Below are 12,108 nucleotides of genomic sequence, written 5' to 3' on the forward strand. Positions count from 1 at the left end.
TGAGTGGTTCAGTCAGTTAGTTGACTCTTGGTTTCAGCTCAGGACATGATCCCAGGGTCATGGGATCAAGCCTCACATCAGGCTCTGTGCTGAGCATAGAGCCTGCTTAAGTTTTTCCTCTCTCTCTCTCTCTCTCTCTGTCTCTCCCCCACCCCTCCTTCACTCTGCCCCACTTATGAGCTCTCTCTCTCTCTTTAAAAAAATTTTTTTAAAAATGGCCAGAGGACCTGAGTAGACATTGTTCCAAAGAAGACATACAAATGGCCAACAGACACATGAAAAATGTTCAACATCACTAATCATCAGAGAAATGCAAATCAAAACCACAATGAGATATCACCTTACACCTGCCAGAATGGTTAGTATCAAAAATACAAGAAATAACAAGTGTTGGTGAGGATGTGAAGAAAAAGGCACCCTCATGCACTATTAGTGGAAATGCAAAGTGCAGCCACACTGTGGAAAACAGTATGGACATTCCCCCCAAAATTAAAAATGTAATTACCATATGATCCAGTAATTCCATTGCTGTGTATCTATCCCCCTAAATGAAATCATTAATTCAAAAAGATATACACACTTCTATGTTTAATTGAAGCATATTTACAACAGTCAATATATGGAAGCAATCCAAGTGTCCATCCATAAATAAATGGATAAAGATGTGATATATATATGGATACATATATATACATATAATGGAATATATGTGATATATATATATATATATATATATATATATATACACAATGGAATATTACTCAGCCATAAAAAAAGAATTGGGATCTTGCCATTTCTAACAACATGGATGGACCTAAAGGGTATAATGCTAAGTGAAATAAATCAGACAGACAAAGACCATATGATTTCACTTATACATGGAATTGAGGAAACAAAAAAAAAAATGAACAAAGAAAGGGACAAACAAAGAAAGAAACGACTCAAATACAGAGAACAAACTGGTGGTTGCCAGGAGGAGGTGGGTGGGCAGATGGGTGAAGTAGATAAAGGAAATTTGTAGCAGACTACGAGTCTGGAGTTCTCTCTTGTCCAGCAAGAGAGCAGATGCAGAATTGAGTGCAAGAGAGGCGAATGCCTGGGAGGAGACAAGAGCCCCAAACAGGGATTTTGTCTCCCTATTTATTGAGTTCACAAGATACTACCCACGTGGTGAACATGAGGGAAAAAAAATCTTACACACGTGAACATGGAGAAAGCAATCAGACAGTAATCATTAACTTGTATGTGTAAGAAGCAAAGGATCTGGGGGGCAAGCGGAGTTTGTGATACAGGTACATTGGCGCCAGATGGAAAGTAATTTCCTACAGGTGATATAACTCGTGATTCCATTACAGTATCTCTCTAGCTAACCTTGGGTGTTTTCACCCCGTGGTGGCAGTTTTCCAACCTAAGTTTTTTTTTTTTAACCCATTTATGTAAGTAGAACCTATTTCCCCACAGAAATTAAGAGTACATTTCTTGTGAAGAGCACTGAGTAATGTATAGATTTGTTGAATCATTATACTGTACATCGGAAACGAATAACACTTTATGTTAATCATACTTCAATTTAAAAATACAAAAAAAAGATAAATGGCCAATAAGATCATGAAAAAATGCTTATTATTAGGCATCAGGCAAATGGAAATCAAAACCACTATGTCATATCATTTTTTTCCCACTAGTATGGCTAAAATGAATAAAGTCAGAAAATAACAAATGTTGCAAAGGATGTGGAGTAATTAGAGCCATCATACACTGTTAGTGGGAATCTGGTGCAGCCACTTTGCAAAACAGTCTGGAAATTAATCAAAAAGTTAAACATACTGTTACCTTATGATCCAGCAATTCAACTCCTAAGTATATATACTCAAGGGAAATGCAAACGCATGCCTACACAAAAACTTGCACAGAAATGTTTACAGCAGCATTATTCATAACAAGCAAAAAGTGGAACTAACTCAAACGTCTATCAATTGATGAATGGGTAAATCAAATTGGTATGTCCATACAAAGGACTATTACTCAGCAATAAAAAGAATAAAATACTACTACAGTTTATAACATGAATGAACCTTGAAAACATTATGCTAAGTGAAAGTTCAATCACAAAAGACTACGTATTGTATGATTCCATTTATTTGACACACCGAGAACAGGCAAGTCCATAGAGACAGAAAACAGATTACTGATTGCCTAGGGCTGGCAGGTTTGAGAAGCAACAGCTAAACAAATAGGCCAATGAACAGAATGCCTATAAAAGGTCAAACTATGTATGGGAACTTGGCATGTGACAGAAATAGTAATAAAAATTAGTTGGGATGGGGGGGATAATTCAATAAATTAATTTGGTACAAGTGGTTACCTGTATGGAAAAAAATAAAATTAGATCCTTACTTCCTAGTATATACAAAAATAGATACCAACTAGATTAAAGGCCTAATATTAAAAACTTTTGTAATGTAAAAGTTATTACAAACAACACAAAAAGACAAGCCATCGCTATATAGATACTCTAGAGAAAATAAAGTACATATACATTGCAGCATATTTTGTAAGACAAAAAATTGGAAACAACCAATATTCACCAGAAGAATACAAACACTAGTTTAACTACACAGCACCCAATGTAACAATATGGATAAACCTCTAAAACATAATAATGTTGTGTTAAGAAGCAAATTTCAAAAAGGTACGTAAATATTACACCAATCACATAATGTTTAAAAACACAAAAAATACTACATCATTAATGAATACATACATATAAAGTAGAAGTATATAAACAGGCATGGAAAGAATATGCTTGAAGACAGTGATTATCACAACAAAAAAGGGAGAGAGGGAACAAGATGAAAGGGTAGGATTTTAACTTATCTGGAATTTTTGCTTATTAAAAAAAAAACTGAAGCAAATATGGTAAAATCTGCCCAACGAATACACAGAGGCCAGTTAATTACTTTCTGTATGTTTGCTATATTTCATAATGTAAAAAAAAATTAAATAATGCCTAAAATAAAAATTTAAAACACACACAAAAATCATATTTTTGTAAGATTATTTGTCTTCAGGCCTACTATATATTTGTATATTTACATATGCATATATATGCTCTACCTCTACCTATCAGATAGATCAATCTAGAAAAACAGATCTACAAAAATGTTTACCTAATATTAACATAACATTTTACCTATAGTATTGGCATTCTTTTCTTTATTATACTTTTCAACTTTTCTCTTTTTTTAAATTTTTTTTAATGTTTATTTATTTTTGAGAGACAGAGACAGAGAGCAAAGGAGGGGCAGACAGAGAGGGAGACTCAGAATCCAAAGCAGGCTCCAGGCTCCTAGCTATTAGCACAGAGCCTGATGCAGGGCTCGAACTCATGAACCACGAGATCATGACCTGAGCTGAAGTCGGATGCTTAACCGACTGAGCCACCCAGGCGCCCCTCAACTTTTCTTTATTATACTTCTCAACTTTTCTCATTCTAATAATGAATATGTATTCATATTTTTCTAACAGTCAAATAACTTTGCTTTATTTTTTTCTGTATTTTATTCAGATTTCCTTAGTTCTTACCGTTTACCTAATGTCCACGTCCTGTTCCAGGACCCCATCCAGGATACCACACTACATTTAGTTGTCATGCCACCTTAAGCTCCTCCTGCCTGTGACAGTTTTTCAGACTTCCTAATTTTTTTTAATTTATTTTATTTTTTTTTTAATGTTTATTTATTTCTGAGACACAGAGACAGAGCATGAATGGGGGAAGGGCAGAGAGAGAGGGAGACACAGAATCAGAAGCAGGCTCCAGGCTCTGAGCTGTCAGCACAGAGCCCAACGCGGGACTCGAACTCACAAACCGTGAGATCATGACCTGAGTCGAAATCGGTAGCTCAACCAACTGAGCCACCCAGGTGCCCCATTTTTAAATTTATTTTTGAGAGAAAGAGCAAGAACGCAAGCGGGAGAGGGGCAGAGAGATTGGGGGACAGAGGATCTGAAGCGGGCTCCGTGCCGACAGCAGAGAGCCCGGTGCAGGGTTTGAACTCATGAGATCATGACCTGAGCCAAAGTCCAATGGATGCTTAACCAACTGAGCCACCCAGGCACCCCCAGACTCTCTTATTTTTGATGACCTTGACAGTTTTGAGGCATCCTGGTAAGATATTTTATAAAATGCCACTATACTTGGATTTATCTGATGTGTTTCTCATGATTACTCGGGGGTTATGGGTTTTGAGGAGAAAGACCAGAAATGTAAGATACCATTTCCATGACATCACATAAAAGGTACATACTTGTAACATAACTTACCACTGTTGACATTGACCTTAATCACCTGGCTGAGCTGATGTTTGTCATGTTTCTCCACTTTAAAGTTACTTTTTTCCCCCTTCTTTAGAAAGAAGTTACTATGTAAATAAAAGCAAAAGAAAGAAAGAGAGGAGAGAAAGAAAGAAAGAAAGAAAGAAAGAAAGAAAGAAAGAAAGAAAGAAAGAAAGAAAGAAAAAGAAAGAAAAGAAAGAAAGAAAGAAAGAAAGAAAGAAAGAAAGAAAGAAAGAAAGAAAAGGAAAGGAGAAAAGAGAAAGAGAAAGAAAAGGAAGGAAGGAAGAAGTCACTATGTGTTGTCTACACTTAAGGACTGAGTTAGGCTTCTGCTTTGAGGGCAGAGAATCTACATAAATTATTTGGACTCTTCTGCATGGAAGATTTGTCTCTTCTCCATTTACTTATTTATTCATTCTTTCATTCATTTAATCATTGATCTCAGCATGGACTCAGGGATATCTGTTTTTCACCTTGGGTTATAATCCATTACTACTATATTTTATTGCTCAAATTTTTCCAGCTTTGGCCATTGGGAGCTGTTTCAATTGGCCCCTGTGTTTATTTGACACTCCCCTTCAGTGTGTAGTTTCTGTTTTGTTTTGTTATCAGTTTTTCAAACCAATGAAAAAGATTAATATATTAATAATGATGGAGATTCTATAGATTTGTTAATAATGCTTAGTACAGTGTCAAGCACAAAGACCTCAACCATAAGTAAAATTACTGATATAACTTAGATGACTATTTTAACTCAACAATATTATTAAACAGTTTTACTTTATTTTTTGAATTTTCCAAATTAGAAAACACTGCATATCTGTGATATTAACACAAGCTAACCTTTATGGAGCACTATGTCAGGAATCATGCTAAGCACTTAATTAACATCAACTACTCCATTTAAGTCTCACAACAACCCTGCAGCTAACCCTGAGGAACAGAAGGCTTACTTAGTGACATCACTCTAGGAGTCAAGGATCCTATTTCTCAAAGTGTGGTTTTGAAAGAGAACTTTACCTCCATTTTTACCTTAGTCTGTACTTTCTAACTGATGAAGTTTTCCAACTTAACTTTTAACTCAAGCAAAAGAGCTGGCGGCTAAAGCATCCCATGATGGGAACCGAAACTACCCCCTCAAATAATAACAATTGCCCTGATGCCAGCAAGAGCCCCCACAATTGACCCCAAGACAAGGCTTGACCTGACCTGTATTGCCCACCTACATGCACCCACCAACCTTTGTCCCACATTTTCCTTATATAAACCTAGCACTATCTTTAGCACTTTGGAGTCAGTCTTTGGGATGTAAGTCTGCTGTCTTCCCAGTGTAGTCCTCACTGAAATAAATTCCTTTCTTGCCTCACTACCTCTTGTCTCTCTGCCTCTGGATGATGTCAGCAATAAGTGGCTGAACCTGGTCTGTTTGGGACCCCTGGGGCCAGGTGCTCTTGCACCCTTGGGCCCCGGCTACAGTCCCTGGATCAGCAGCATCAGTGTCATCTGAGAATTTGTTATAAATGTATATTCTTGGCACTCACTCCAGATCCCTGAGTCAGAAACTTGGGCCGGGGTCTAGAAAGCTGTGTCTTAACGTGCCTTCCAGGTGACTCTGATGCACACCAACCCTCAAGAGACTGATAAAGCCGGGCTTTAAATCTGGGTGTGAGACCTCAGAGCCCTCCAAAGCCCATGTGCTTCATCACTTTATGACACTCACTCCTTAATACACTAAGAAAGCCAGTGATAGGTAAGTTCTACTTGAAAACTGATCATAAAAGAGATGGCAGTCTGGGGCAGTTTCATCCTAATCCCTTGGTTCTAGTTCTTGACCAAGTCATTTTAAGTACTAAGTTTACCACTAGAGGGAGTCCTTATATCCCCTCAAATACTGAATCTTCAAAGAGTAAAAAAACAAAATTAGGGGCGCCTGGGTGGCTCAGTCGGTTAAGCGTCCGACTTCGGCTCAGGTCATGATCTAACGGTCCGTGAGTTCGAGCCCCGCGTCGGGCTCTGTGCTGACAGCTCAGACCCTGGAGCCTGCTTCCAATTCTGTGTCTCCCTTGCTCTCTGCCCCTCCCCTGTTCATGCTCTGTCTCTCTCTGTCTCAAAAATAAAAATAAACATTAAAAAAAAATTAAACAAATAATAAACAAAACTATTTGCTAGGGAGAGGTTTTGTATCTGTGTATCAACATTAAAACAATTTTCTTAAGCTATCTAACATGTAACAGCTACATCCGAAGTCATGTTGTATAGGCATAAACAACGGCAAAAAAATACAATATATCATGGTTGCTCACTTAATATTTTCCTTTCTAAAATGGGACAAGGGGGAGGGGAGGAGAAAGCTAAGATTAAGAAAATAATAACATATGATTTAAATAAAATAATCTAATTTAAACTACATCATCACCTCTAAAGTTTCAAAGAAATACGACTGGAAAAAAGCTCAAAAACTGGTCCAGTTATATGTACAGGTACCTCCTTCCACCTCATGCAGGGCACTTGGTTTAAAAAATGGTAAATCCAGGGGCGCCTGGGTGCCTCAGTCCTTTAAGCATCTGACTTCAGCTCAGGTCATGATCTCACGGTCCATGAGTTCGAGCCCCACGTCAGGCTCTGTGCTGACAGCTCAGAGTCTGGAGCCTGTTTCGGATTCTGTGTCTCCCCCTCTCCCTACCCCTCCCCCTGCTTGTGCTCTGTCTCTGTCTCTCAAAAATGAATAAACATAAAAACAAAAAAGAGAATGGTAAATCCAGCACCTGGTATATGACAAGTTCTCAGTAAATAATGCTGAATAAATGGTGAATGAAGTTAATGTAACTCTTTGCCTCCACTGGACCTTTCTTAAACCAACCTAAGTCAATTAGAATTCATTCAATGTTATGCAAAATAAAATTGTGCTGTTTTCACAATAAATAAATATCATGTAGTAACTTAAGAGAAGTCAGTGAAAAGTCAGTAGTAATTTAAGAAATCACTGAAAAAAGTCAAGTTATACAGCTGGTATCCTGGAAGAGTAATTCCCAGAGATTTTGGAATGCTACAACCATGATTGGCTACATACACTCTCCTTATTTCAAATATGAAATGGCATTCATTGACTACTTAAATTAATTTATTTAATGCTTACATTTGTTTAAGAACATTGCAAAAAAAATCACAATGTACGTGGTGTGTGTGTGTGTGAGAGAGAGAGTCTACAACAGTGGCAAGCACACTGGAAAGAGAAGACAAGGGATTTAATTTCAATGTTCTGAAATGTCTGTTAACAAAAGAGTAAAACCAAAGAAGAGCCCAGAACTCAGGAGATGGGTTCCTAGAACATATTCATTCCATATGTTAGGTGGAGGCTGAAAGAGTACAATTCAGTATATTTTTGTTCAAAAATTGTACATGAGGCATTTGCTAAAAGATTTAAAAGTTACATGACGAATACGATAGTTGTCGCTGTAACATATAAATACTAAGATAAGGACTGTGATCCTTAATTTGTATCAACTTGACTGGGCCACAGGATGCCCAAACTTTTGACCAAACATTTTTCTGGGTGTGTTTGTGAGGATGTTTTGGAATGAGATTAACATTTGAATTGGTAGACTGAGTAAAGCAGATTGTCCTCCCTAATGTAGGTATGCCTCATCCAATCAATTTAAGACCTGACTAGATGGGGCGCCTGGGTGGCGCAGTCGGTTAAGCGTCCGACTTCAGCCAGGTCACGATCTTGCGGTCCGTGAGTTCGAACCCCGCGTCAGGCTCTGGGCTGATGGCTCGGAGCCTGGAGCCTGTTTCCGATTCTGTGTCTCCCTCTCTCTCTGCCCCTCCCCCGTTCATGCTCTGTCTCTCTCTGTCCCAAAAAAAAAAGAAAAAAAAAAAAAATTAAAAAAAAAAAAAAAAAAAAAAAAAAAAAAAAGACCTGACTAGAAAGAGGTGAGTCAGATGGGTGATGGGCATTGAGGACGACACTTGTTGTGATAAGCACTGGGTGTTGTATGTAAGTGATGAATCACTGAATTCTACTCCTGAAACCAATATTGCACTATAATGTTAACTAACTAAAATTTAAATTAAAAAAAAAAAAAAAAAGATACCTGACTAGGACAAAAAATCTGAGGGAGAAGGAAAGCTTCCTACCTGACTGCTTAAACTGGAATGTTGCTTTTTTTCCCAACCTTCAGACTCAGCCAGAAATATCAGCTCTTCTTGAGTCTTGAGTCTGCCAGCTTTTGGACTAGAATTCATACCATCAGCTCTCCTGGGTCTCCAGCTTGCTGACAGCATGTCCTGGGACTCAGCTCCCATTTTCACATGAGCCAGTTCTTTAAAATAAACCATATGGATGGATGGATGGATGGATGGATGGGTGGATGGATGGATGGATAATAAAAACATATATACACACTATATTTAGTACATATACACATACACTATTGGTTCTGTTTCTCTGAAGAACTCCAGTGTAAGGAACAAATTTTTTCACCATGGCTGAACTGCCTACGTGACCAGACCCCCTCCCTACCACTCCAACTACATCACCTATCATGATGCCCACCTACTCTACTCCAGCCTCTTTGATTTTCTTCCATTTCCTCAAACACACTGTGCTCTTTCTGTCGTGGGGTTTTCACTCATTCATTTTTCATTGGTAAATTCCATTAATTGCTAATTCCATTAGTTCCTACTATGAATCAAGGACTTTGGTGGTGCAGAGAATATAATGTGAACTGTGCCTACGTCCATGCAGATTATATTCTAATCATGGGAGACAGAAATAGCATATAAACAAATAGGTTAATTTCAGAGAGTGTTATGTGCTTCAAAGGAAACAAAACAGAGTGATACGGTAATGATTAGGTGTTCAGAGAAAACCTCATTCTGTAGGCACCTTTAAAGCAGAATTCTATGTGATAAGAAGGGGCCAGCCATGCGAAGACCTGAGGGAAGAGTGTTCCAGGCGGAAAAAAACAACAAACACAAAACTGATTCTAAAACGAGCTTGATACATGCTGGGAACAGAAAGAAAGATACTGTATCTAGAGCAGAGTGGGGGCAGTGGAAGTAGATGGGAAGGCAAGAATGAGATACAGCCTTCATAGCCAGAGTAAGGATTTAAATCTTGATTTTAAGCATACTGAGTCCGTCTTAGGCCATTTAAGCTGCTATAGCAGAAACAAAAACATAAACTATGCAGCTTATAAAAAACAGAAATTTACTTCTCACAGTTCTCTCCCTCATTGATGGCCATCTTCTCAGCGTAACAAGGCAGAAGGAGCTACGGAGCTCTCTGAAATCTCTTTTATTAAGAGCGCCAACAGGGTTGGGACATCTGGGTGGCTCAATGGGTTAAGTGCCACACTCTTGATTTTGGCTCAGCATGACCTCATGATTCATGAGTTCGAGCCCCACATTGGGCTCTGTGCTGACAGTGCAGAGCCTGCTTGGGATCCTCTCTCTCTCTCTCTCTCTCTCTCTCTCCAAGAAATAAATAAACTTAAAAAAAAAAAAAGAGCACTAATAAAGCCTTCCCCTAAGGCCCCATCTCCTAAAACCATCACCCCAGAAATTAGGAATTCAACATATGAATTTGGGGGAGACATAAGCACTCAGATGATTCAGCAGAGGCTTTGAAAGGTTGGCATGATCTGATCTACATTTTTTTTATTTTGCATTGCAATGTGTAACTGTGGACGTGCAGAGACCAACAAGGAGGGTCTGCGGTAAAGGTGAATGATAATAGTAGCTTGGATTATGGTGATGCAGAAATGAAAAAGGAGTGATTCAGGATACGTTTTGGCAGTGGGACAGATGGAAACTGTCAGTGTGCCTGGGGAAAAGAAAGGATGGCTCCAAAGTTTTTGACTTGAATAATCAGCTGGAGGGCAGTTAGGATAGATGGGAATGGGATTGGGGTTTGGGTTGGGAGGGAGGGAATCTGCCTATCCTGTCCTTCTCTTTGGACTACTTTTCCCTCCTTCTTCACCTAGTTAACCCCTTCTCAATCTCTGAATCTCAGTTCAAATGTCACTTTCTCAATGAACTACTTTCCCCATCCAGTTCAAACCAAACTTCTGTATTAAGTATATGTCATCGTGCACCATGTACTTTTCCTTAGTACCTGTGTTATAATGCAAAAGGGGTCACTAGCATGTTGCCTCTGTTGCCCCTGCTGATAGCCTTCTCAACCCCAGACTTGTGAGCGAGGTCACCCTGGCTCATCCAGTCACCAGCAAACCCAGAGCTGGCCGGAAAGATATAAAAGAGCCCATTTGAGTAGACTAAAGTAAAAGAACCACCCAGCCCATTCATAGAATCCTGAGTTAGCTAAAGGACTATCATAAGCCACAAGGTTCTGCCATGATTTGTTATACAGCAAAAAATAGATACAGTAGCACATACCTCAACTGCAATTTTACAAGTATTTGTTTGATTAGTGTCTATCACTCTGAGGAGACTGTGCACTCTACAAGAGCAAAGACTATTCTGATTTTAGTTTACTACTCCACGCTCAGAGTCCAGCACACTATCTGGAATACAACAGGTCCTGGATAGATAACTTGCCGAATGAATACAAGGGGGAGAAGAGAGGAATACAGGTAACATAGGAGAAGAAGGGGAGTTCCATAAGAGAGGTAACAAAGGACTGGGGATATCCATTTGTCCAAAACAAACTTTCATCAGCCTAAGGCACTGACAATACAAGACCAAAATTGCATTTCCTCTACCTCCAAGAGCTCAGTCTAGACTGGGGGAGTCAGCACAAAATCCAGAAAATACACTACCAAGGAAGAGGGCCCTAACGTGCTGTTGGGAAGACAGAAGCGTGAGGTGTGTGTGTGTGTGTGTGTGTGTGTGTGTGTGTGTGTGTGTGAGAGAGAGAGAGAGAGAGAGAGAGAGAGAGAGACAGAGAGAGAGAGAGAAAGCTTGAATTTCCTCCTAACAGTGTTTACTTCGAAGAGCAGCACAAGGTAAGGTCAGAAGACCCAAAGAACATGGTTTGTTCAAAGGCAAAAGAAAAGCCTCCCGTTTGTTATTTATCTCAGAGTATATTGTTCAACAGTTTAAGTGGCTGTCACCTCGTTGAACGCTAAGGTCCGTCAGGATGGGGGTCCTTTCTTCTTACCTTTGTTTGTATTAGTTCCAGTGTCTAACCCAATCTTTTCCAGAAAATAGGAACTCAACAAATATTTGCTGAATAAGTGAAAAGTTAGGGATGAGACGGTAAGCAGCGCTCCTACCAAAGGCAGCTTCCAAGAGCCCACGTTTTCAGATTCAACACAGGGACGCGGACACGCTGAGCATATGCTCTGAAGCTAAAGGGCGCGTCAGCAGAAACTGGACCCCATTGGCCTTTCCTTTTACGTTTCCCTCCCAGTTACCGGCTGATTGGCTTTTCGCTCCTTTGCCCACAGTCCCGGCTGGAGGGACCGGAGGCGGTGTTTGGCGAGCGCGGCTCTCGACGAAGATGAAAGGCCCAGCAGCGGGCACCGGCCTAGGCGCTGTGCCAACCGCACGCGGCGGGAGGGAACGCGCGGGCCGAGGGCGCGGGCGGGTCTCGGGGCGGGCGCCGGGGCCCCCCGGCTTTCCCTGGCCGCGCTCCCGCCGACTCAGGCCCCGAGCGCGGGGACGCGCCGCGTTGCCGTAGAAACGCCGGGGCCGGCGCGGCGGCGCGCGGGGCGGGTTCTCAGGCTCCGGGAGGCGGCGGCTCGCGCCCCGCCGCACGCTCGGGCGCCTCCGAGCCCAGGTCGTTGGGCCCAGCCCGGGGTCCCCGGC

The sequence above is a fragment of the Panthera pardus genome, unplaced genomic scaffold (assembly GCF_024362965.1).
Source record: "Panthera pardus isolate Hobbes unplaced genomic scaffold, ASM2436296v1 HiC_scaffold_7, whole genome shotgun sequence".
Taxonomy (NCBI): domain Eukaryota; kingdom Metazoa; phylum Chordata; class Mammalia; order Carnivora; family Felidae; genus Panthera; species Panthera pardus.